At 35.5% G+C, this 24599-nt stretch overlaps 1 long non-coding RNA gene across 1 annotated transcript in view; it reads left to right on the forward strand.

Moving 5' to 3' along the window:
* Positions 1-24599, forward strand: part of LOC139039185 (uncharacterized) — a 38095-nt gene that overhangs the window by 7032 nt on the left and 6464 nt on the right. Inside the window, exon 2 of the long non-coding RNA XR_011492466.1 lies at positions 21253-21370. This is a non-coding gene — a long non-coding RNA (uncharacterized lncRNA). The remainder of the gene's footprint in view (positions 1-21252; positions 21371-24599) is intronic.

The raw sequence follows: 24599 nt of genomic DNA on the forward strand, positions 1-24599 counted from the left end.
TGGATGGAGGAACGTGGTAGGCTACAGTCCGTGGAGTCGCAAAGAGTCAGACACAACTGAGTGACTTCACTTTCACTAAGCCAAGGGAATAGAACTCAAAAAGGATGAAAATTACACTTGTTGAGTACTGCAAAGTCAACTAAAATGAGATCTATCCAATATTCATTAGATTTATTAAATTTAGTGCATGGAGGTCATGGAAGGAGGGATTCTAGATGCTGAAGCCTCATTACAGTAGACAGAAGACCATTTATAATAGAAACTTTTAAAATAGAAAACTATTTTAAGACTTGGGACTCCAAAGAGAAAGTAGGGTAACTAGATGAGGAAGAAGACTAATATGTATAAATGCTAATGGAAACATGAAAATAATAGGTAAATTTCACTGTACATGCTGTGTGACAGACACTGTTTTCGGCACTCCTTTAATTCTCACAGCCACGCATGTGGAATGTTCTATTCTCCCTGTTTTCCAAAAGAGAATAATAAGGCACAGGGAGGTTAAGTAACTTGTTCCACAGACAGAAGGTGTTGATACTAGGACAGAAAAGGCAGAGTGGTTCCTTCCTATAAGTTTTCTAAGAAGGTAAGAGGAGATGGAATCAGTATCATTGCACAGAGGGAAAGACTGACCTTTGATAATAGGAAGGAAGAAAACTGGGGGTACCCACATGTGTACATTTGATGATTAGGAGTCAAGGGAGTTCCCATCAAATGACTTTTGGGTTTTTTCCTGAAATAAAAGGCAAAATTATTTATTTCTATTAATTTTATACTTAAATGTTTTTGGATCAGAGTTCACTCCAGGTAACTGAAACTGCAGAAAGCAAAATGGTGGATTGAGGAGACTACTGTATATGTTTACATGTATCATATTTTGGCATTGCACTTTGCAAACTATTAAAAATACATGCAAAAATCAAAAATAAATACATTTATTTTGGCAGCTCATGTTCAAACTCCTGTGTATTTAGTGAAACAAAAATATATGTTGCTACATTCTAATTGACCTAATAACTAGCAGATAATTTTATGTTTTTAATGAGTAGGAAATAAAACAATAAGACAAGAATTGACTAATTTGAATAAAGATATTATATAATTTGACAAATAAGTTGTAATTACCTTCTTGATCAATTTATACCTGAAAGAAATTCTATAAAAATATTTAACTTTGATTTTATTTATTTTTGAATATTTATTTATTTGACTGTGCTGGGTCTTAGTTGCGGAATTCAGGATCTTTGGTTGTGGTATGTGGGATCTAGTTCCCTGAACAGTGATCAAACCTGGGCCCCTGGCATTGGAGTACATTCTTAATCACTGGACCACCAGGGAAGTCGATTTTATTTATTGTACCCAATAATCCCCTCCCCAAATTAAAAAGAAACACCATCACCAGTGAATACACTGCTGCTTCTATTCAAATATGATTTTCCTTCCAGCCAATGATATGTCTAAGAAATAAATAATTGAATAGCTGAAAAAAGATTTGTTTACCTTTACATATGGGATAGAGATGAGCCATTAGGTGTGTTTGAGGCTTTTTTTGCCTACAAGGTCACTCTCTCAAGACCTATTTATTTCTTGACTGTTGTTGGGAATGAAAGAGACAAGTCACTCTGACCAGACCAATCTACATACAAGCACATCTCAGTTTTATTGAGCTTCTGAGATAACTGCCTTTTTTTATGAATTGAAGGTTTGTGGCAACCCTGCATCTAGCAAATCTATCAGCAACATTGTTCCAATGCCACTTGCTCACTTCATGTTTCTGTCCCATTGTAGAAATTCGCAAAATATTCCATACTTTTTCATTAGTATTATATTTGTTACAGTGATCTGTGATCACTGATCTTTGATGTCGCTATTGTTATTTGTTTTGGGGTGTCACTAACAGCACACATGTAAAGTGGCAGACAACCAATTGTTAAAATGACAAAGGATTTAGAATATTAGGATATTATGTAAATTGAGTTTATTAAACAGCAGCCAGGTTTGAGAGGATTGACTCCAGTTTTGAAAGAAGTTCTCCAGTGGATAAAATGCTGTCAAACAGCATTATGTGCTACAGAGAAATTATTCATGAAGAGTTGATCCATGTAGCAAACTTCACTGTTGTCTTATTTTAAGAAATTTCCACAGCTGCCCCAACCTCGAACAACCACCAACCTGATAGAGCAGTCAGTAGCCATCAACATCAAGACAAGACTTTCCACCAGAAGAGAGAGTACCACTCACCGAATGCTCAGCATTTTTTTCCAACAATAAACTATTATTTTTAGCAATGAAATATTTTTTAATTAAGGTATGTACATTTTTAAAGACAATGCTTTTGCACACTACAGTATGCTGTAAACATACCTTTTTTTTGGCTGCACCACACGGCTTGCTGGATTTTATTTCGCCAACCAGGGATTGAAACCAGACCTTTGTGAGCGTGTGGAGTCCTAACCACTGGACCACCAGAAAATTCTCTAAACATACTTTTTAGATGCACTAGAAAACCAGAAAATCCATGTAACTTATTTAATTATAATATCTGGACTAGGGCTTCCCTAGTGGCTCAGTGGGAAAGACTCTCCCTGCCAATTCAGGAGACACAGCTTTGTTCAGCCCTGATCCAGGAGGGTCCCACGTGCCACAACCATGGAGCCTGTTCTCCAGAGCCCGGGTGCCCTAGAGCCCAGGCTCTGCAAAAGAGAAGCCCATGCACTGCAGCTGGATAGTAGCCCCCACTTGCTGCAACTACAGAAAAGCCTGCACAGCAACGAAGGCCCAGCACAGTCAAATATAAATAAAATTATAATGTCAGGTTCATTGCAGCAGTCTGAGACCCAACTTAGAGTATCTCTGATGGATGTGGTATTACCTGACCATAGGCCAGAGCCTGACATTTTAATAAAATATGTATAGCAGAGAAGAAAGATCCTATAAAAGCATGGAGTGATTTAACTAATCCTAAAGGAGACTTCCCCAAAACCAATAAAACCAATAATTAGAATTGTCATTTTGTTACCCATACACCCCTAGAAAGTGGTGTATGGACACTTCTGGAAAGTGTCCATATAACTCAGTATGTGCACCCTAGTCTGAAAACCACTGCTCTGAAGTCTCTGCATTGTTGCCTAGCTGAGGCATAAAGATTCCAAATATTCACAGGTTTGATCCTTAATTTATGGTCCTGATGTTACAGAGCAGAGGACTTTCATTCCATCTAAGAATGTTTTGTATAACCACCACTTTGTGTTCTTGATCATGTTACTTAATCTTTCCATGCCTCTGTTTAGCTATACAATGAGGATTAATGATAGTAGCTACCTCAGGGTTGGAAGGATTAAATGAATAAATGCAGATGAAATGTGTAGAGTGGTGTTTGACTCACACTAAGCACAGAATTAAATGATCTATTATTTGAGAGAGAAAAAAATGCATAAGAATTAATGTTGTCTGGTGAGTTACTCTCAAATTATATGCAGTAATTCTTGAACTTGGGTTCTAATGAGAAGAGATCTTAGAGTGCCTTGCTTTTGGTGGGGGGTGGGGGGTGTGGAAGGGTGGGGAGAAGAAACATATTCTTCGACTGTTTCTCAGAGATTCTGATTCTGTTGGCCTGAGTTGGGGCCAGAAATCAACTATTTTAATAAAAACTTGAGGTAATTCAGATGCAGATGGTTCTTGTCTGACCCTATCTACTTGAAACACTACAATCAGCAATAATATTTGGCAACTCTAAACCACACCTAATGAAAATATATCTAGGTCTTTTTCACCTTTCCTGCTGCCAAATCTCTCCCTGTATTTGTACAATTGTGATTTTTTTTAACCTATTTGCAATATTTTGCATCTCTTATAATAACTTTTTTATTTAAACAGAGAAATAAGAAACAAAATATTGACCATTATCCAGTATCCAATCAGAGGCACTATCAACATGTAAGCACGTGTCCTTTCATTCTTTAAATAGGATGGATCTTTTTTATCATAATGGGACTAAAATGTTTAAATAAGTATTTTTTTTATTAACATGTATAGATACATAGGCTTCCTGGTGGCTCAATGGTAAAGAATCATTTGCCAATGCTAGGGACTTGGGTTTGATCCCTGGGTCGGTAAGATCTCTAGGAGTAGGAAATGGCAACCCACTCCAGTATTCTTGCCTGAGAAATTCCATGGACAGAGGAACCTGGCAGGCTACAGTACATGGGGTCACGAAAAATTCAGATATGACAGCAATTAAACAACAATAGATACATAATGCTTTTATTGTCCTTAACATGGCATTTTATTGTATAGATTTCACAGTAATTTCATTAAACTAAACCCAGCTGATGAACATTTTTTATGAACATTTATTAATAAATTGTCTCCAAGTTTCCCCTCGTAAGACAACACTGTAACAAAGACCCTGATACGTATATCTTTGTGTACTGTTTCACTTATTCTCTTAGCATAAATTCTTACAAATGGAGTTACTGCCTATAACCATCTTCAGATAGAACCTTTGTGTCCTGGGTGTTTGTTTTCTATCTCCTTTATTGACTTCCTTTCATCTCTGAAGACCAGAGTGCCCAAGCCTCAATCTTCTCATTTACTTTCTAGGAGATCCCACCCAGTTCCACAGGATAAAACCTATATCTCCTGCATTGGCAAGCAGTTCTCTACCACTGTGCCACCTGGGAAGCAGGATAGAGGCCAAGGATGTGGCTAAATATCTTACAAGGTGCATGATGGCACCCTTAACAAAGAACTACCATGTCCAAAATGTCATTAGTGCTGCGAATGAGAAATCTTGCTCTCACTGCTCCCTACCTTGAATGTTCTTCCTCCGGGTAACCACATGCCAGGCTTCCTTACTTGCTGCTCAAAAAGTCACCTTATCAGAGAAGCCTTCCCTGACCACCTTCCCTATGTAAGATAGCACCCCACCAGTCACCCACTATACCTATGTTATGAATACATTTGATTATCTGTCTTCTCCTCCCTCTATGAGTAATGTAATAAGCTCTATGAGAGTGGACCTTTGTTTTGTTCCTTGTATCTTGAGCACACTGTAAGCACTCATTAAATATCTGTTGAATTAATGAATACATTAATTTTTATACTCTTATCAACAATGATGAGAGTTCCCATTCCCTTATATCTTGACTATACTGTCTATATAGTCATTTCAAATTTTTGTTCCTCATTCTGTCTAGCAGAATGTTTTTTCTTGAAACTTCAGGTGTATCGTTCAACTCTTACTTCAAGTACTTGTAATCATCTGATGGTAGAATAATAAGACTACTATGAAACAAAGAAAAAAAAGATTACTATGAAACATGGTTTTAGGGCAAGTTTCTAACTGGGAAAAATAAACCTTAAATTCTAAATCAAGCAAGGAACTTTCAGTGTACCAGGGCTATTGCTAAACTTCACTATATCAACTTGCCATTAGAATAACATGAGATAGTTTTCTAGTAGTGATGAAAAATGTTTCCTCATTTTAAATAGAAAGCTAATAACATAGTTATATATCACTTCCTTTGGGAAGCGTATCTCCTATGGAATTCATGTGGCTCCCAGAATATTTTGTTCATATTCCTTATTGTATGTTATCTTCTTCCATATCTGCCTTCATTAAAAGTAAGTTTATCAATGACAAGAAGTATATCTTATTTAATCTCTCAGCTGTCTGACACGTAGTAGGTAGACATATAATACTATTTTGAAAAACCTCTATACCATTCAATAGGATATTGAAGAAAGTTCATTTAGTAAACTGGTGTCAACACACTGCTATTTATAAATCACATTACTGTTCTCAATATTCACTACCCTGTCTTCCCCTAGGTAAAATAATAATTTTTCCCTGCCCTTTCCAGGTGACTTATGATGCATGCCTATGGGAAATGTCTGCCTCAGGAATCTCACCAGTTTAAAACAGTGATCAAGATCATCACTTGTCCCTTGCTATACCATGCCTATAGGTCAGTGCATTCACTAAACATGCAACATGACCTGTAAATGACCTGGAGCTGAAATGTCTTGGAAAGGAGATTGAGATACATGCTTTCTTAGGTATTTTCTTTACAATCTGATTCTAAATTATAAAGTATAAATGTTCTGAAGTCATTGATGTATCATACCTATTTTCTATAAAGTCATGGTCTTTGTACATTAAGAAGCAGAGATATCTTTGATAACTCAAATTCAGAATAAGGCAGAACATAAAATTAAAGCATACTACCCTTTTATATCAAGATGTGGTATCTAACTGTAATTCTGCCTCTCAATCCATTCTACAAGACTAGGTTATTATGTGAGGTACTTCCAGATATTACTCTGTTTGGTTGATGTCCAAGACAGATTCATAAGTCAAAATTCATCTATGATTCAAGAAATAAAACCAGTTTTATTTCATCTGACTTTGCTCGGAGATACTACCCTGGCACCAGCCATTAAAAGATAAACATAATGGCTCTTTCAATTTGACTATTAAACAATTGAAAGTTTAATAAGTATATCTCACTGCTGAACAACATTTTGAGGACCATTTATGACAGGTATTAACGTATTTACCACAACCCAAGTTAACAGCAGAGCACGTTCCATGAATTGAACTTTACCAAACCAACACTCACCCTGGAATGTGCCACTTGGTTCCCTATCCTTTCACCTCTCTCCTCATTCCTGCACCTTTTGTCTTAATTATCCTTTTAGCTTTCGTGCGCTCACTCTATGCCTTCCCCCTACACACACATATTCCAGTATATTATTTTCCTTGACTGAAGCCTTATTTTCTTCATGTGAACATAACCAAAGTTTTTTTGAGCTTCCACAGATATGAAATTATTTCTCTTTTTTCTCTTCCTTTGATTTTATTGGAAGCTTAATTTAAATTCCTTTAAGCTACAGCTTTAAAAAAAATCATCAAAAAGTGTTTCTCAAATGCCATCACTTGCCTGTACTTGTGTGGGACTGGGTGGATTAATGGAAGTAAAGGAGGCAGGCACTTTCAGTCAATGAACTCAGCAAGACCATACTTTTGGAGATTTCTTTTTCTTTCGTATAAGAAGTCAAGGCAAGTTAAATGGGAAGCAGAACACCAGGAAAGTTATAACAAAATATTCATGTAAGAATCCACATAAAGGTAGAGTTTCTGTCAAGGGTACTTCCTGAGTCATTCGATATTCAAATTATCACAAGCAGGGACTTCCCTGGTGATCCAGTGGCTAAGACTCCACACTCCCAATGCAGGAGATCCAGGTTCAATCCCTGGTCAGGGAACTAAATCCCACATGCCATGACTAAGAATTCATATGCCACAACTAAAGATACTTCATGTTGTAACTAAGACCAGATGCAACCAAATAAATAATTTTCAACAGTGTCACAAGTAAATTTTCCCACTACAGACGTGCCTGTATTGACCAGGGCATATTAGATAGCAAGATGAAAAATAAAGCATAAAACAGCAGTATTTACACAGGAATAGTAAAAGTTGTAAAGTAGAAAATCCAGAAACAGAACGTGTATGTAAGATTTTATTATAAAGATGGCTGAAGTGATATTTGGACAAATGTTTAGTCATTTGGGGGGAAAATGTTCCCTACCTCACCTCATGTATCAAAAATGTAGAGTTAGACTCTTAATATAAAGGTACTAAAAGAAAATTTAGGGGAATATTATATAATTATAGGTTGTTAGAGGCCTTTTACTCTAGGCATGACGTAAAAAGTATAATCTATAATCTGATTTGACTACATTTTAAAATTTTTATATAACTATCATAAATAAAATAGAAAATGACAAACATAAAAAACCAAGTGGAACAAAAATAGGTTGGCATAAGTTGGAAGCATATTTTAAAAAGTTAAAAAATTCAACCTCGTTCAATATTATGAAAGGAAAAATTTTAATAATAATTTCTAGCTTGTGCCTAGGTAGAGAGAAATCACAAACTGTATTATTGGTTGGAACACAAAATTGGTCAGCTTTTCTGGAGAGAAACTATATTAAAATATTTAATGTTTATATATGCTTTGACCTAAAAAATTCATATCTAATAATTTATCTAAGGACAATTAGCAAGTTAAGACTTGGCTACAAGAATGCTCATCAGAGAAGGAAATGGCAACCCACTCCAGTGTTCTTGCCTGGAGAATCCCAGGGATGGGGGAGCCTGGTGGGCTGCCGTCTATGGGGTCGTACAGAGTTGGACACGACTGAAGCGACTCAGCAGCAGCAGCAGCAGCAGCCCCTGATTTGTTGGTAATTTTCTTATCTCTTATTGTACTATAAATGATAAATACCTGTAAATAAAGAAGTATGCTTTTGCTTAAAAAAAAAAAAGAATGCTCATCAAAGTTTTGTTCAAGTGGAAAAGAAACAGCAACCATCTAAAAGTCTAGTAGTAATGGAGAAATTATAATGTGTCCATGCAGGAAAATATGATGTAGTCACTAAAATAGGGAATTCCCTGGTGGTCCAATAGGTAGATCTCTGCAGTTACACTGCAGGAGACATGGGTTTGATCTCTGGTTAGGGAACTAAGTTCCCGCAAGCCATGTGTATGGCCAAAAATTAATAAAAAATAGTTTTTAAATGGGCATATAAGTTCTTTTAAAGTTATCAAACAGTATGAACTATATTGTTCTACTTTATTTAAAAAGAAGTGAAAGTCACTCAGTCATGTCTGACTCTTTGCAACCATATGGACTGTATAGTCTGTGGAATTCTCCAGGCTAGAATACTGGAGTGGGTAGCCGTTTCCTTCTCCAGGGGATCTTCCCAACCCAGGGATCAAACCCAGGTCTCCCGCACTGCAGGTGAACTCTTTACCAGCTGAGCTGCTAGGAAAGCCCAAGAATACTGGAGTGAGTAGCCTTTCCCTTCTCCAGGGGAACTTCCCGACCCAGGGATCAAACCAGGGTCTCCTGCATTGCAGGCAGATTCTTTACCAGATGAGCTACCAGGAAGCCTGGTAAAGTCTTTTTATTTAAAAAGACTAGGGGAAAAATTGGGTTAACAGTTAACTTTTATTGAAGGGGTTACAGATAACATTTTCTTTTTGCTTATCTGCATTTGGCATTTTCTACAATGAAGATATCATTATTATAGTTTCTAAATAATAGAAGTTCTTATTAATCATAAAGTACGCTAATAAAGAACATAGCTTTATTGATGGTCAAGCTAGAATCCTTGTTTCTCATCACCTCTAATCAATATGGCCTTCAGAGATCATTAACTACTGCCTCACTTCCACTCCCCAAATCTTACCAGATCTTTTTTCAACAATTCCAACCAATAAACAACATGTAAGGGTAATGGGCACTTGGGAGTAAATTTTTACAGTGTTGTGCTTGTAATATGTCAAAGGAAGATCATTTCTAAGTATTTACTTCCCCTCTACTATATTCCAACACAATAGTTTACAACAAATATATTTTATTAAGCTTCTTTGTGTTAATATTATGAAAATTAGGTGAAGACTGTAGGAATTGCATACAACTCCACCACATTACCATCTGTATGATTTGAGGCAAGTTATTTAATTTGTGTCAGGAGGGAGGGGATATATGTATACATATGGCCAATTCATGAACACAACATTGTACAGCAATTATATTCCAGTAAAATTTTTTTTAATTTGTGTCAGTTTCTTCATCTGTAAAATGGAAATAATAATAGAATCCATCTTTTACAGGAGTTGTTAGAAATTAAATGAGATAATACATGTAAAAAACTTAACATAATTAGCATATACAAGTGCTCAATAAATGGCACATATTATGTTAGAAAACATATATATAACGAATGTATATAAATATAAATCGTGATTATATAGGAGATTTCACTGGATAGCATTGTTTTTCCCCTTCTGGGTAGCATTTCGATATGTGGACTTCCTCTGATTTTGGTCAGTGGGATACTGATATGATCCCATAGGTGTGTGAAAAGACTGGTGCTTCAGGTATCATGTAGGCCAGGATTTTTCATACTTTTTAAAGAATTGCAACTCATAGTAAATTTATAACAAGACCTAAGACCAGGATGATCACATAATTTATATTCTTAAATGAGGACATTTTTAGATTTAAAGGGGTACAGTTGAAAATTACCCTGGGTTAACAGGCATACGCTAGGAATTTCCCACAGAAACTAGGAAATGTGGTTACCCTTCCACACATCTTACACACATACACAACACACACACAAACATACCTACAGCCTTTCCTCTTATGTATGATGGGGTTAAAATCCCAGTAAACCCACTGTAAGTTGAAAATATCATAAATCAAATAGGCATTTATTGTACCTAATCTAGTGAACATCAAAGCCCAGTCTACCTTAAATGTGCTGAGAATACTTACATTAGCCAACAGCTGGGCAAATCATCTATAACAAGTCTATTTTATAATAAAATGTTGAATAGCTCATGTAGTTTACTGAATGCTGTGCTCAATGTGTAAAACAGAATGATTGTGTGGATACAGGATGATTATAAATTGACTGTTTACCTGATGGTCACATGGCTGACTGGGAGCTATGGCTGCCTGCTGCGGCCCGGAACCATGAAGGAGAACCGAAGCATAAATCACTAGCCCAAGAAAAGACGAAGATTAAAAATTCGAAGTCTGGTTGCTACTGAATGCATATAATTTTTGCACTGTCATAAATTTGAAAAATCATAAATGTAGCCATTTTAAGTTGGGGACCATCTATATGTATAATCTATGCATAACTGCAACATGTTTCATGAGAAAATATTTACCGTTACTATATACAATGCAGCTGATATTTCTACTTTATTTTAAAAATTAGTCATTTAAATGACATCAAAAGCACAAGAACAACAAATCAGCAAGTGAGGCTGGCTTCATCAAACTTAAAACTTCTGCACCGCAAGAGAAACAATCAATAAAACGAAAAGGCAACCTACAGAATGCGAGAAAATTTTTACAAACCATATATTGGATAAGGGATTAGTACCCAAAACATATAAAGAACTCATCCAACTAGGTGACAAAAACTAAACATTTGATTAAAAAATGGGAAGAAGAACTAAACAAATATTTTTTCCAAAGAAGGCACCCAGTCAACAGATAAATGAAGAGATGCTCAACATCCCAAATCACCAGGGAAATGCAAATCAAAACTGCAATGAGATAACATTTCAGATTTCTTAGAATGGTTATTGTGAAGAAGACAAGAGGGCTTCCCTGGTGGCTCAGTGGTAAAGAATCCGCCCGCCCATATAGGAGACTTGGGTGCAATCCCTGGTCCTCAGAGCCCACATGCCATGGAGCAACTAAGCCCATTTGCCACAACTACTGAGCCTGTACTCGAGAGCGCGTGGTCGGCAGCAGCAGGAACCACTGAAGTGAGAAGCCCGCGCACTGCACTAGAGAGTAGTTCCCGGACCCTGCGACTAGAGACAAAAAATTCCGTGTAGCAAGGAAGAACCAGCACGGTCATAAATAAATAAATGAATTAAATTATTTATTAAAAAGTAAACTCTCAGAAATGAATGGGGTGTTTAAAAAAGAGAGAGAGAAGAGTTAACAAGTGTTGGTGAGGATGTGGAGAAAAGGGAAACTTTGTATACTGCTGGCGGGAATGTAAATTGGTTCAGCCCTTATGGAAAACAGTACGGACTTCCTTAAAAAATTAAAAAAATAGATCTACCTATGATCCAGCAATTCCACTTCTGGGTATAAACCCAAAGGAAATGAAAATAGGATGTCAAGGAGATATAAGCACGCTCATGTTTTCAAAGCCTTATTCATATGTGTATACACATACATATACACGCTGAAATAGTATTCACCCATGACAAAGAGGGAAATCCTGCCATTTGTAACAACATGAATGGACCTTGAAGACACAAAAGTCAGATAATTCAATCAGGGAAAGACAAATACCATGACACTGCTTACATGTGCAACCTGAAAAAGCCAACCTCAAAAAACAGTAAAATAGTGATTACCAGGGCCTGGGAGGGTGGGGAATAGAAAACATTTGTTTAAGAATACAAACTTGCAACTAGTAGTAAATAAATCCTGGAGATCTAATGCACAGGATAGTAAAGATAGACAATGACATTGTATTATAAGCATCAAACTTGCTAAGAGACCAGACCTTAATTATTTCAACCACAAAAAAGAAATCATAATCATGTAACATGATAAAGATGCTCGCTATCACTAGAATGGCAGTAAAACTTCAGTACACAGATGTATCAAATCAGTGTGTTTTAAGCTTTAAATTTACATGGTTATATGTCAAGTTATTAAAAAATTAGTCATTTAAAAAATACTAATTTGATTTAGCAACCTTCTAATGCATTACAGTATTTTCTTTACAAACTAATTTTGAAAACACCAACAAAACAACACTCTTGGGACTACACTGGCAGTCCAGTGGGTCTGCACTCCCAATGCAGGGGGCTCGGGTTTTCCTGGTCAGGGAACTAGGACCTGTATGCCACAACTAAAGGTCTGGAATGCCACAACCAAGATCCTGCATGCTGCAACTAAGACCTGGCATAGCCAAGTAAAAAAAGCATAAATAAATAAATAAATAAAAGTTTTAAAAGTCAGTTTGTTAAAAAAAAAAAATCCCACTTTGCAGATAATTAAACTGTCAGTTTCCTTGTTTTTCAAAAATTTCTGTAAAATATTGCAGTAGACAGTAACACAATACCCATTTATCAACTATTCTGCTCTTTTAAATCCTTTATCTACATTTGGGTTGTTTTTTTTTTTTTTTTTTTGATGAATCAAAACATCAAACTCCCTCTTCCCAACAACCTTTTTACACCCTTATTCTCCCAAGTAATCATAATCTCTTATCTAAATTTGGTATTTTCCCAGAACTACACTTGTCTTTATATTACCAATACATAGCATTATATGAATTAAAAAATATCATACAACAATTTGGCGTATTTTTCAAACTTTAAGTAGATAGTATGTGTGCGTGCTAAGCCACTTCAGTTGTGTTTGACTCTGTGTGCCCCTATGGACTGTAGCCCGCCAGGCTCCTCTGTCCATGGGACTTTCCAGGCAAGAACACTGAAGTGGGTTGCCATGCCCTCCTCCAGGGGATCTTCCAGGGGATCTTATTTCTTCAGCTTTGGCAGGTGGGTTCTTACCACAAGTGCCACCTAGGAAGCCCACGTAGATGGTATACTATTTTGCAAATTGAAATTTTTCACTCAAGTAATTTTTGAAATTTATCTTAGTCCATTCATTGTTAACTGTGCATGGTATCCCAGTATATGACTATATTACAATTTGTCTATTGTGTTGGACACCTAGTTTATTTCCAGTTTTTGCTGTTAGAAACAATAGTGGAATAAACATTCGTGTACAACTCCTTGGATATGTGTGCAAAAGAATCTCAGAAATATATACCTCTTCAACTTTTCTAGATATTGCTAAATTGCTCTCCACTGTGAATGTGCTAATTATACTCACAGCAGCAAGCATGAGATTTCCTGTTTTTTCATATCCTCACCAAACTTGGTCTTGTAAGACCTTTAATCTTTGTGTGAAATGCTGTCTCATTGTTTTAAATTGTACTTTCAAGATTACTACTGAGATTGAGCAACAGATCATTCTTAAAAGACCTAATGCTATTACTTTCAGACAGAATTTTCCAACAGCAAAGCATCATTTTCACACCTTATTTGTTATCCTGTTTGATGCTTACACATCCCTGTCTTCCTCCACTGGACTGCACTGTGCCATCCTAACAGTGGTGGAAAGAATACCTGGAGCCAGAAGGCCAGGATTTGCATCCTAACTGTTCTGTCATTCCTTCATTCTGTCACCATGGGCAAGTGAAAACCTGACCTGTTTAGATTCCTTTCATCTGTAAAACAAGGATGATGGCATCTGACAAGTTTCTTGAGAGGATTAAATGTTACAGCAGCTTATTATTAGTCATCAACAGATCCCCCAAAACTCCCACCCTTGTTATACAGGAGGATGGCTAACGAGGGAAAGAGCCACTCTGCCTCCATGTGTTCCCTTCTGGGTACTGGAGACACATCACACCACTCTGTGCTTTGGGGCCTTCACTCTTGCTGTTACCTCTGCCTCTTTTGCCTTCTCCACGAAGCGGACTCCTTGGTTCTCGAAGGCTACTCAAAAGTGTCCCTTGCCTTCCCCATCACGCCGTCAATTCTGGATTAGGTACCCCGCTTTCATACCTTACCACAAGTTGTACACACTCCTTTCATAGCACTGAACACTTTATTTTTTTTTTGTTGTTATCTTTGGTGGCACACAGGGCCCTGGGTATTTTACTCATCATTGCAGCTTTAGCAACTAACAGGACCCAGTACACAAAAATCAGACTCGGCATTTGTAGACCTGAAAAACATTTACTTACTAAACATTTTCCTGAAATTCACCTCAGAAGTACCAGGGGCTCATGATGTTGCCGTGGTGGCTTGGCTACAGCCATAAGACCACCAACCCACTTTTGGGTTATAGAGAATGACAGCAACTTGCAGTCTGTTAGACAAGTTTAGAAGATAAAGGGACACTGAAATTGCTTTCTAATGTGTGCCCACTATTAGATAGTCAACGGATTAGAAAGATCCTTGAGTGGTCGCTCAGTCATGTCCCACTCTTTACAACCCCATGGACTGTAGTCCGCCAGGCTCCTCTGTCCATGGGGATTCTCCAAGCAAGAATACTGGAGTGTGTTGCCATTTCCTTCTCCAGGGGATCTTCCCAACCCAGAGATCAAACCTGGGTCTCCCGCATGGCAGGCAGACTCTTTACCCTCTGAGCCACCAGGGAAGCCCTAGCAGGCTAAAAGATCCGTCTGAAAGATCCCTATCAGACTGAAATAATAGCAAAGAAGCTTATGAAAGGTGAAATTGCACTATTTGAAAAAAATTTTATCTTTGTAGCTGAGTCAGATAGAAAATACTAAATGAAAGGAAGGTAATCTGTACTTACCTTCTGTCCTTGAAAATTCTCAAAACTCTCCAAGCAACAAAACACTTTTTCAAAAAAAAAAAGAGAAATAGTAATTCTCATAAATGCTTGTGAAGGGGAAAAAAATACAATATTTGTGCAAGCCAGGAATGATATTCAAAAATTAATAAATTTAATTAAAATATATTATTTTATTCCCTAAATAAACTAAAAATACATAATTATAGATAGTATCAAGTTTAGGACGCAATCATGAAATTGCCCTTATAATTACCAAGTCTTTGATTGATTTTAAGAAATTATTGATGTTAGTTTTTATTTGATATAACTGTCACTTAGCTAAGTAAATGCAGCCCTACAGAGATTTAACAAAGTCTTCCCCATTAAACTAAGAGTCAGTAGCTGTATTAAAAAGGTTGAGAATTTCTGTTTCTGCTGAACTACCCTAAAAATTACTTTGAAAATTTTCTAACTTTTATAATACTGAAATTTTGTATGTTTAATTTCTCTATCAAGTAAGTCATAAATTTATTGGAATCCCATAGTTAATTACTTAGCTTAGTAATATTATTTTTCACTCAGCTTCAGTCTAAAGAACATGCTAATAATCTGGCCAAGGTTTCAGACTCACTGTTGAAAGAACTGCTCATTGTATTTTTCACTTCACTTTAATGATCAAACAAACGTGTTTATATATATGTAATTTTGATAATTTTTTAATATTTCATTTATCTTTCACTCTTTCATAGTTTCCTAACTTTTTATATTTGTATACATTTAATCATTTAAATCAATTATTGAACTAATCTATCAGCTTTAATAACTCAAACTGGCTTCTGATAAAGCCAAAAAAACCTGACATTAGAATATTTTTTTAAAGTTAAACCTTTTAAAAAATTTTATTTCCCAAAGTCTCCAATTTCATAATTCCATTTCTTTCTTTCTTGGTGGCACTGTGAAGTTTATGGGATTTCAGTTCCCCTATCAGGGATTGAAAGCATGGAGTCCTAACAACTGGACAACCAGGGAAGTCCCCACAATTTCTAAATTTTCTAAATTTCTAAACTAAATATATGAAGCTTGATTCAATTTCTAAACTGCTTTTTCAGCTCTTTACAACAGGTTGCCTGTGGAAGTCCAAATATTCTTCCAATTTTTAATTATTTTGATTATTCAATTTTTATTTCAATTCCCTACCTTTCAACCATATAATTTCTTTGATCTTTTGATTTGATATAGAAAAATCAAACTATCTATAGTGATTTACATTTTTAAATCACATCATCCAGAGATAGTTGCATACAGTAAATTAGTGTTAGTTTAAAATATCCAGAAAATTTTCTAAGCTTTTGGTTAGAAGTCCAAACTTTCTAACCAGTCTGCACTAAATTCAATTTGAATTTTATGTAAGATTTCTTATTGAACTTATTTTTAATATACTAACAAATAAAGTTTAATCTGTTATTTCAGGTGTTTCTATCATGTCCAGAAAATCAGTAAAAACTACTAACATCTTTGAAACTTAATAATTTAGTGATTTTTTTTCTATTTGTTCTAATTATTACAATTTACTTATAAAACACCTGAAATGTCATCAATGACAAAATTTTACCACTTTGATATATATTTTCCTAAGTTTTCACAATTCAGTAGATGTATGTTTTGCAAAAAGCACAACCATTATCTAGATCATAATATATATGTATATGTTGTTTTTTGCAAGTCTTCAAAAATATTTTATACCTGAAAATGTTGTTGCAGTTATTTTAACTATAGAATTAAAATCAGTTGGTGGTTGTAAATATGTCTAAATATATTTTACATATTAACATAAATGTAAATACATGCAATTTTTCTTGCTTTTATCACCATCTTGATTTTTAAAACTCTTGAAAGTTATGGTTTCTAATCGTTTACTGAACATACAGAAGGCATGCACAGAAACATGCTATTATATCTTAACTGTTATTGTTTTCAATTAATGTCTAATACAAAAATATACATATTAAATCTTCATTTTGATGAGTTTTGAAAGTTGTATAGTACCCATGTAATCACTTTCTATTATTTTACATTAGTTGTGTTTTCTCATTAATTTTATAAAAATGCAGTTGGAGGTTATTTACTCCTTTGTGTCTGGCTTCTTTCATCTACATAATGCTTTTGAGATGTACCCTTTTGTTGCATACATAACTACTATTTTTTCTTTTATTGCTGAATATAAACATGATATTGTTTTAATACTCATAACCTGTAACAATTGCCATTTAGATGGAATATGCAGTTATTAGCACTTTAAACCTTTAATAATACATTTAACTATTCTAAATTGTATCTACATTTAGGTAACCTGCAATAAGCAATATATAGTAACAATATAGATTGTTAAAATAATAGTCATTTTTCATTCTATGCTTTATTATTGTACCAATTCTTCCACAGTATCAAAAGACATTCTGGATTGTTCTTATTTTGTACAGTGTCCCAAATTCAGGCTTCAGTCCATCAGTAGTACTATCTCCGTTTTGTCCTCCAGCAGGTTCAACTTTATATTTTAAAGGACAGTTATGAAAATTTTCCAACTCTGCTGTCTTAATATCCTGGGTGTTTGTTTTTAATATTTTGTTATAAGGTATCCAGTGTATACATATAAAAAATTACAACAAAAATAAAACCAGAGTAAAAATTTTATTTAGGAGTAGCAGCAACTATTATACATAATAAATAAGGATAAACAGATCCTTCTAAACGGCAGGTTTCCTGTTGTGAAATGAAATGAACTGCCAGAAATGCTGCAAATGTTTCTCAGATGTCACTATCACAGGAGACCCATTTATCAGTGATCATGGTATCTTAGAATAATTAGCTTGAACTAATGCACTTATAGAATTTACATAACTTTTCATATTGCAGCAACTAAAGCCATACTTCAGCCTATATCTATATCCATTAGTTACAAACACACAAACCCATTGATATAACTATTTCACTTCTGGAAATTTATCATTTGTATATAGTCACACATGTATAAGCTTCTTTAGCGTAGTAGCAAGAAATTATCACTTATTTCTGGACTGAACATTGTTCTAAATGCTTTATATGTATAATGGCATTTAATCCTCATAACCTTATGATGTAGGTATTATTCCCATCTTACAGATGGGTAGGTGTAACCTTATGGGTATTATGTGCAGGTACTTTATGGGTGGGTGTTAGTCCCATTTATAGACTATATGATTAAATTATTGATGGTATATTCTTCTAATGGAATATAACACAGCCCTAAAAAATGAAGAGGAAGCTCTTTCCATACTGTTATGGGACAACAGGCAAGATATGTTACCTCTCGAGGTGACACAGCAGGTAGTGTTTGTGTAAAAACTCCATCAAACTAGACCTGAAATTATATACAAAATTTAGGGGACATATGCATTTGCCTGGAAGGAGGGTTACTAACTTTCATTACATTTTCTTCCAAAATGATTTAAGATTCTCCAGACTAAGGAATATATATGAATTGTATATATACTAGGATTACATCTATCTATAAAAATATGAATAGGAAAATATGAAATATATGCAGTAGAATAATAACATCTTACACTAAAATTCCAGGTGGGCCAATTATTAAAATGATTACAAAGGTGGAATCTAAAAAGCGAAACAGGGACTTCCCTGGTCATGTAGTCATTAAGAATCGCCTTGCAATGCAAGGGACGTTTGTTCAATCCCGGGTCCAGAAAGATTCTACATGCTGTGGGGCAACTGAGCCCATATGCCACAACTCTAGAGCCATGCTCTGCAACAAGTGAAGCCACCACAATGAGAAACCTGTGTGCTGCAATGAAAAGCAACCCTCACTCGCTGCACCTAAAGAAAGCCCACAAGCAGCCATGAAGACCCAGCACAGACAAAAAATAATAAAATAAAAATGAAGAGCAAAACAAACATAAAACAGAAACAGACTGGGGTGAAATAGGTGAAGGGATTAAGACGTACAGTCCTCCAGTTACAAAATAAATAAGCCACGAGGATGTAATATACAGCATAAGGAATATGGTAATACTGTAATAACTTCGCATGGGGACAGATGATTACTAGACTTAAAGCACTATTCATTTCATTATGTATGCAAGTGTCATTATCTCTCTTTTGTGTGATTTGTCTTTTCACTCTATTTTGGGGAGACTTCAACTTAAACCTTTACAGAATAGCAGAAATTTAAAATTTAATTAGCAGGACCTCCCTGGTGGTACAGGAGATAGGGAGCCATCTGCCAATGCAGGGAGCCTGTGTTCGATCCCGGGTCTGAGAAGGTTCCACATGCCTCAGGGCAACGAAGCCCGTGCGCCACAACTACGGAAGCCCGCACACCTATAGCCCGTGCTCCACAGGAGAGGCCACAAGAGGCCCACACACCGTAATGAAGAGTAGCCCCTATTTGCCCAAACTAGAGAAGGCCCTCACAAAGCAACAGAGACCAAGTACAGTCAAAATAAATAAACTCCAAATCTTAAAAAAGTTAATCAGTTAATTAAGCTTTTTTGTTCTCTAAATTTATCTCTAATGTATTACTATTTTCTTATTTCTTGGTTGCTATAGCTTAACTACTGAAGTTATTGGTAATAGTTTTTGTCTGTATACTTTACTTGCCTGTGCATTGTTTTCATTTTTTTCCCATTTGTTTCCTGTTTTATCTTTCATATTGAGGCTGCCCTCAGATGCCTGGTAATCCTTAAGTTGTTCATACTTAAAGCATGAGAATAAAAAAATTAACCGGAAGGCTTTGTCCCTGCGTGGGGCTTGTCTGTTGTGATCTTCATTGGAGAGTGGTCTGACTGAGATTAAAGTTGGAGAACTTCTGCCAGCACGTTTAGTTCCTTCCCTCTGAGCTGGTCAGATTCCCAGACATTTCTTGGAGTCGCCTGTCAGAAGCCTGAGGGTCTAACTGCTAGTTTTTCTGGGAACCAAGAAAGAAGGCTTGAGAATCACAGTATCTAGGATGCACTGGTTCATTTAATTTTCCTGTTTTCAAAAGAATAACCCCCCCCCCCCAAAGTAACTGTGGAACTGAAGGAAAACAAGTAACAAATGGTGTAAACAGTGGTGGATCCAGGTTCTGCAGTTATCCAAAAGCTAACATAATTAAGGGAGGGAGGAGGTGATTCAAGAATACAAAATTACAAACAAAATTATGTACAAAAGTGAATACTCTGAGAACAGAAATCATAAAAATCACAAATCAAAAAAATTGACCATCACTATGAACAGCTAAGATCCCTGAAGGGCTTTGGAAAGGACTCCTATGAGACAGGGCCTCTGAAGTCTAAACTTCATAAACCTCATGTTTAATTATTCTCTAAGTACAAAACTTGAAAGTGTAACAGGTATAGCCTGAACCATACTGCATATTGAAGATCAGGTCTTCACAGTGGATTACTTGCTTCTTTTAGGTACACAAATGCTTGTCTGAAGGTACCCTCTAAATACTTTTAAGGGGAATCAACCTCAATATGAACTTTATGAAGTGATCTGCCCCAAAATGTTTCAGCCATTTGCCAGTTTAACTCATTTCTCTTTCAAATATTCTATCTCCCACTTTACAAAAGTCATATACCTCTCATTCATTCTACTGGCTCACAGTGTGAAAATTTCCAAGGGACAATTCCAGAAGGCATAGCTCGCAAGTTCCTTGTGAGCAAAGTATAAAGGTTTTGGAAGAGGGGGTCTGTAACTTCATCATGCTGGTAAAACTCCAGGTAAGATGTTTCACAGTCATCTTTGTCTCTTTCTTCCTCTTCTTCGAATTCAAAAATCAGAAAAAAGTTGTGAATACATGGTTTCTTGATATTTGAATGCATATTTATTGGAATTTTCTTAGAAAGCCTTTTTCTAAGAATCAGTGAGAAACAGTATTTTTCAAACTTAAGAGCTTTCAGCTTCTATTTTAGAAGTTTCATGAAAGACAATACGCTTTCACAGAACCTCAGTTGGACTATGCAGTGTTTGAATGCAAATTTTTCCAAGATTATTCTAAAACTCTTATCCTCAAAATTCCACAGATGTTCTGAAATGATTCATCTTGATGAAGTAGATGACCAAAAATCCAGGCACATTCTCAAATTTATTTGCAAAGGCAGCCTGAGAAACTTAATAGCTCAGATTTGCCAAAAACTGTGAATCTTTCTTGAGGTTGTGACTTTATTATATCTAAAGAACCCTGTAGCTACTCAATGATTATGGTTTCTTTGAATCTAGGAAACTCATTAATATTAATCATCTATTTATTTTGTGACATGACGACTGAATTCAGAAAAACTCTGGAAGTTCTTTTAAATGATAGAAGACTCACACACCTGCTTCATGGAGACAAAATATGAGAAATAAACAAAATAACAAAAGAACTACAGATTAACAACTTGACAACTTAGGTGAGTATTAACAGGTACAATTTATGAATTAACACCATTTCCTACCTTAGTTATGTATTAAAACTATATGTAGCTGTATAAACAAAATGTTTTAATACAAGTTTTGGAGAGCTTGAATTAATGAAAGGTGAAAAAAAAATTTTTTTTAATTAACTGTTTTCTAAAAGAATTGTTTCTAAGGGAGTCCTTTGTTTATCCTGATGGTCAGAAAGCATAAGAGATTTTAAATTAAGAGACAAGCAGAGCCTACCCAGCCCAGTGAAAGCAATGTGTAGTCAGCTAAGGCTCTATGGAGCACAATATGTGTAAATATTTATGCAAGTGGAGATTTATTGCACATCACCTCACAGAATAAAGAGGAATATCCTGGGGGAGCAATCTAGCTTACTAAAATCAGGATGATTTTTGTTTGTGGTTATGCACAAATTAGATAAATCTAAGTAGTTGTTATATGGTCTATTTTTAATGTTGTAGCCTCTTAACAGCTCACTTGTGATCTAGTTGTAAACACCTTCAGAAGCAAATTTTTCTTCCGATAGACAGACTAACCATTTCTGCTCTTAGACTTTAAAATAAGCAAACAAACACACCAGTTGTAATGCTTAATGTAACCTAAAGGGCAGGCTTGTCAACGCCAAAGCTCAGGACTTGGTCCCACCTTTTCAAATGTCTTTGATTAAGACTCACACTTGAGGTGGACTCAAGAATATGGTTTCTTGTAGGCCAATAGTCTGAAGAACAAGATGGAAAACACACCACTACTTTCTGTGTCTAAGAGCTGGATGAATCACAAAAAGGCCAAAAATACTTAGGAATGGTTGGTTCTTACCTGATGCAGCCTTGCAGAGTAAGTCTGGTATCATTTTCAATGTCTGATCTCAGAACTTTTGAGATCAAAGTGAGGAAGGCCTAGTTTCTTTTCTTGTCACAGTTGCAGAAAAAGGATGTTCTGGGTCAGGAACTTCAGTTTAGGATAGCAAGTATAGAAAATTAACATTCAGTCCACCCATAATGGATCTCTTATGGATAATCCTGTTGGAGCACAAAAATAAGCATGGAACTATGGCTCTGACCCTTTTTCACAAAGTAAATAATAGGTTTCCCATATAAACTTTCCCAACTCCCAGGCATGGCCCAACTCCCTCAACTTCTGTAATGCCTCCATTCCTTTAGGTTTTCAAGTCTTCATCTTGGAATGTCAGGATACTAGCTTCAGCAGTTTACTTATCTTGAAAATTGACAAAGGCCATTAGTAACCAAGACAAGGAGTAACGGTTTTGTTTGCCACCCTGTACAGATTTTTTTTTTCAATTGTGTACAGTGAATGACAAAAGCAATTGCCACTGTAAGGAGCAATTTCTTTGGTATTTTCAATACCTCAAAGCTTAGAGACTTATTTTCTCATGGAGTCAACTGCTTTTTGTCCTTTTCACTCAACTTTTATGGTTAATACTTTGAATTCACTCTCCTGCTTTCTCATTAATAGAACACCAGTTTTATTCAGAGCAGCAATGCACACAGCTTCAACATGGTATTTCTCAGCTTCTCTTATTGGGCGGGGTTATGGAAATTGGAATATTCCAAAGTGTTCTGCAACTTTTTCTGGATCTTAAAAAGAGAACCTTTTTATTTTCCATGTTGCCCAGGATCCAAGAATAAAACCTGAAATTCCCACAACCATATTTGACCTTGGGGTATAATCAGGTGCTGGGGATAGAAAAAAATTTCTAAATTGCCTAAAACTTCTATCATAAAGCTACACTTCCCAAAGATCTGTATTGGTTCTCTAGACATCACTGATATGAGCACCACAAAATAAACTACAAATATTAAATTTCTTGTAACATGAGCAAAAACACCTTATAATGCTGATTTATAAAAATATTATTAAATATGTAACTGTTTGCAACCTATAGGGGCTTATTCCCTGTGGACTATAGAATAAAGTAGTAAATAAGAATGTTAAGTGTACTCTGAAAGCAAAGTTATCGGGGAAAAGGTACACAGGAGGGATTTGTTAGTTGGGACAGCAGACAATACAGAATATAAACTATGGTTAGATAAACATGAAAAAAGAGAATATACTTTAAAAAACAGATGTGCATAGTAACCAAATATTTTTCAAGAGAATAATGATCACTGAAATTAAAGACTACAAATGCAAAAAGCATGAACCTAAATTGGGTACTCATTTGGGAAAAACACAAACTATGAAAAACGTTCTTAGGAACTGTTGGGGAAACCTAAACATGGACTAGATATATTATGGAATTATGGTTAACTTTGCCAAGAATGTATCAGAGATGAAAAGCTCAAAAAGTGGTAAGAAACTTTACACCTCCCATCAATTACTGTTCATTTTACTACAGTACTTTAAATACCAAAAGTACTATTTGTAGGTATATTTTTATGTAACTGTTTATAATCCAGACATTTTGTCCTTGAGTTTCTTCTAATCAGAACATCAAAAAAGGCTATGTGACATTAACTTTTTAAACTTTTCTATAGACTTAAGTCTTCACACATTACAGAATGGAATTCTGCTGGAAACTTTCTGGGAGGAAAATCCAATACATACACCACATCAGACCAATTAATCTTGCAGTATTCTAATACTGCATTTTTACCAAGTCTATCCTTGCCATGTCTTTTGGAATCAAATCTGCATCCTAGATCCTATCATAGACCTGATTCAATGTGGGGTGAAGCCACATTGATTCAATGTGGGATGATAGCCAGTGAAGTTTGAATTCACACATTTTTTCATTACTTTCTGCTTTTTTTCCCAACTCTTAAGGTATTAACTGCAAGATGTACTTTTATGCACCATCAAGAACAAGTAAACACTTTCAACTATGACAATAGTCCTTACTAAAAATAAAAATTGGTTACAGAAGCCTTTTTGAAACTTCAGTATCAACTTCTTATAAATAAAATTGCACTGCTTGGCATTTGGTGAACAATTCTTTGCATTATAGCTTATGGACAGTTTCCCTGCTTAGGTCCCAAGAAAAACTTGGTTGCCACTAATGGAAGAAAATATGGAAGTATGATTATTCCTCCAATGTTTATTTCCTCCCCTCATCAAGTTTATATCCTTCTGCCTTCATATGCCTTTTTGCATAGAAGTAAACATTTTGTTGCTGACCAATCTAAGACACTTTTTTTGTAAGACAATTTTAAATAGCAATAAATGCATACAATTATTGAGTTCACACATGGACAAGCA

This window comes from Odocoileus virginianus, chromosome 2 (assembly GCF_023699985.2).
Source record: "Odocoileus virginianus isolate 20LAN1187 ecotype Illinois chromosome 2, Ovbor_1.2, whole genome shotgun sequence".
Lineage (NCBI taxonomy): Eukaryota > Metazoa > Chordata > Mammalia > Artiodactyla > Cervidae > Odocoileus > Odocoileus virginianus.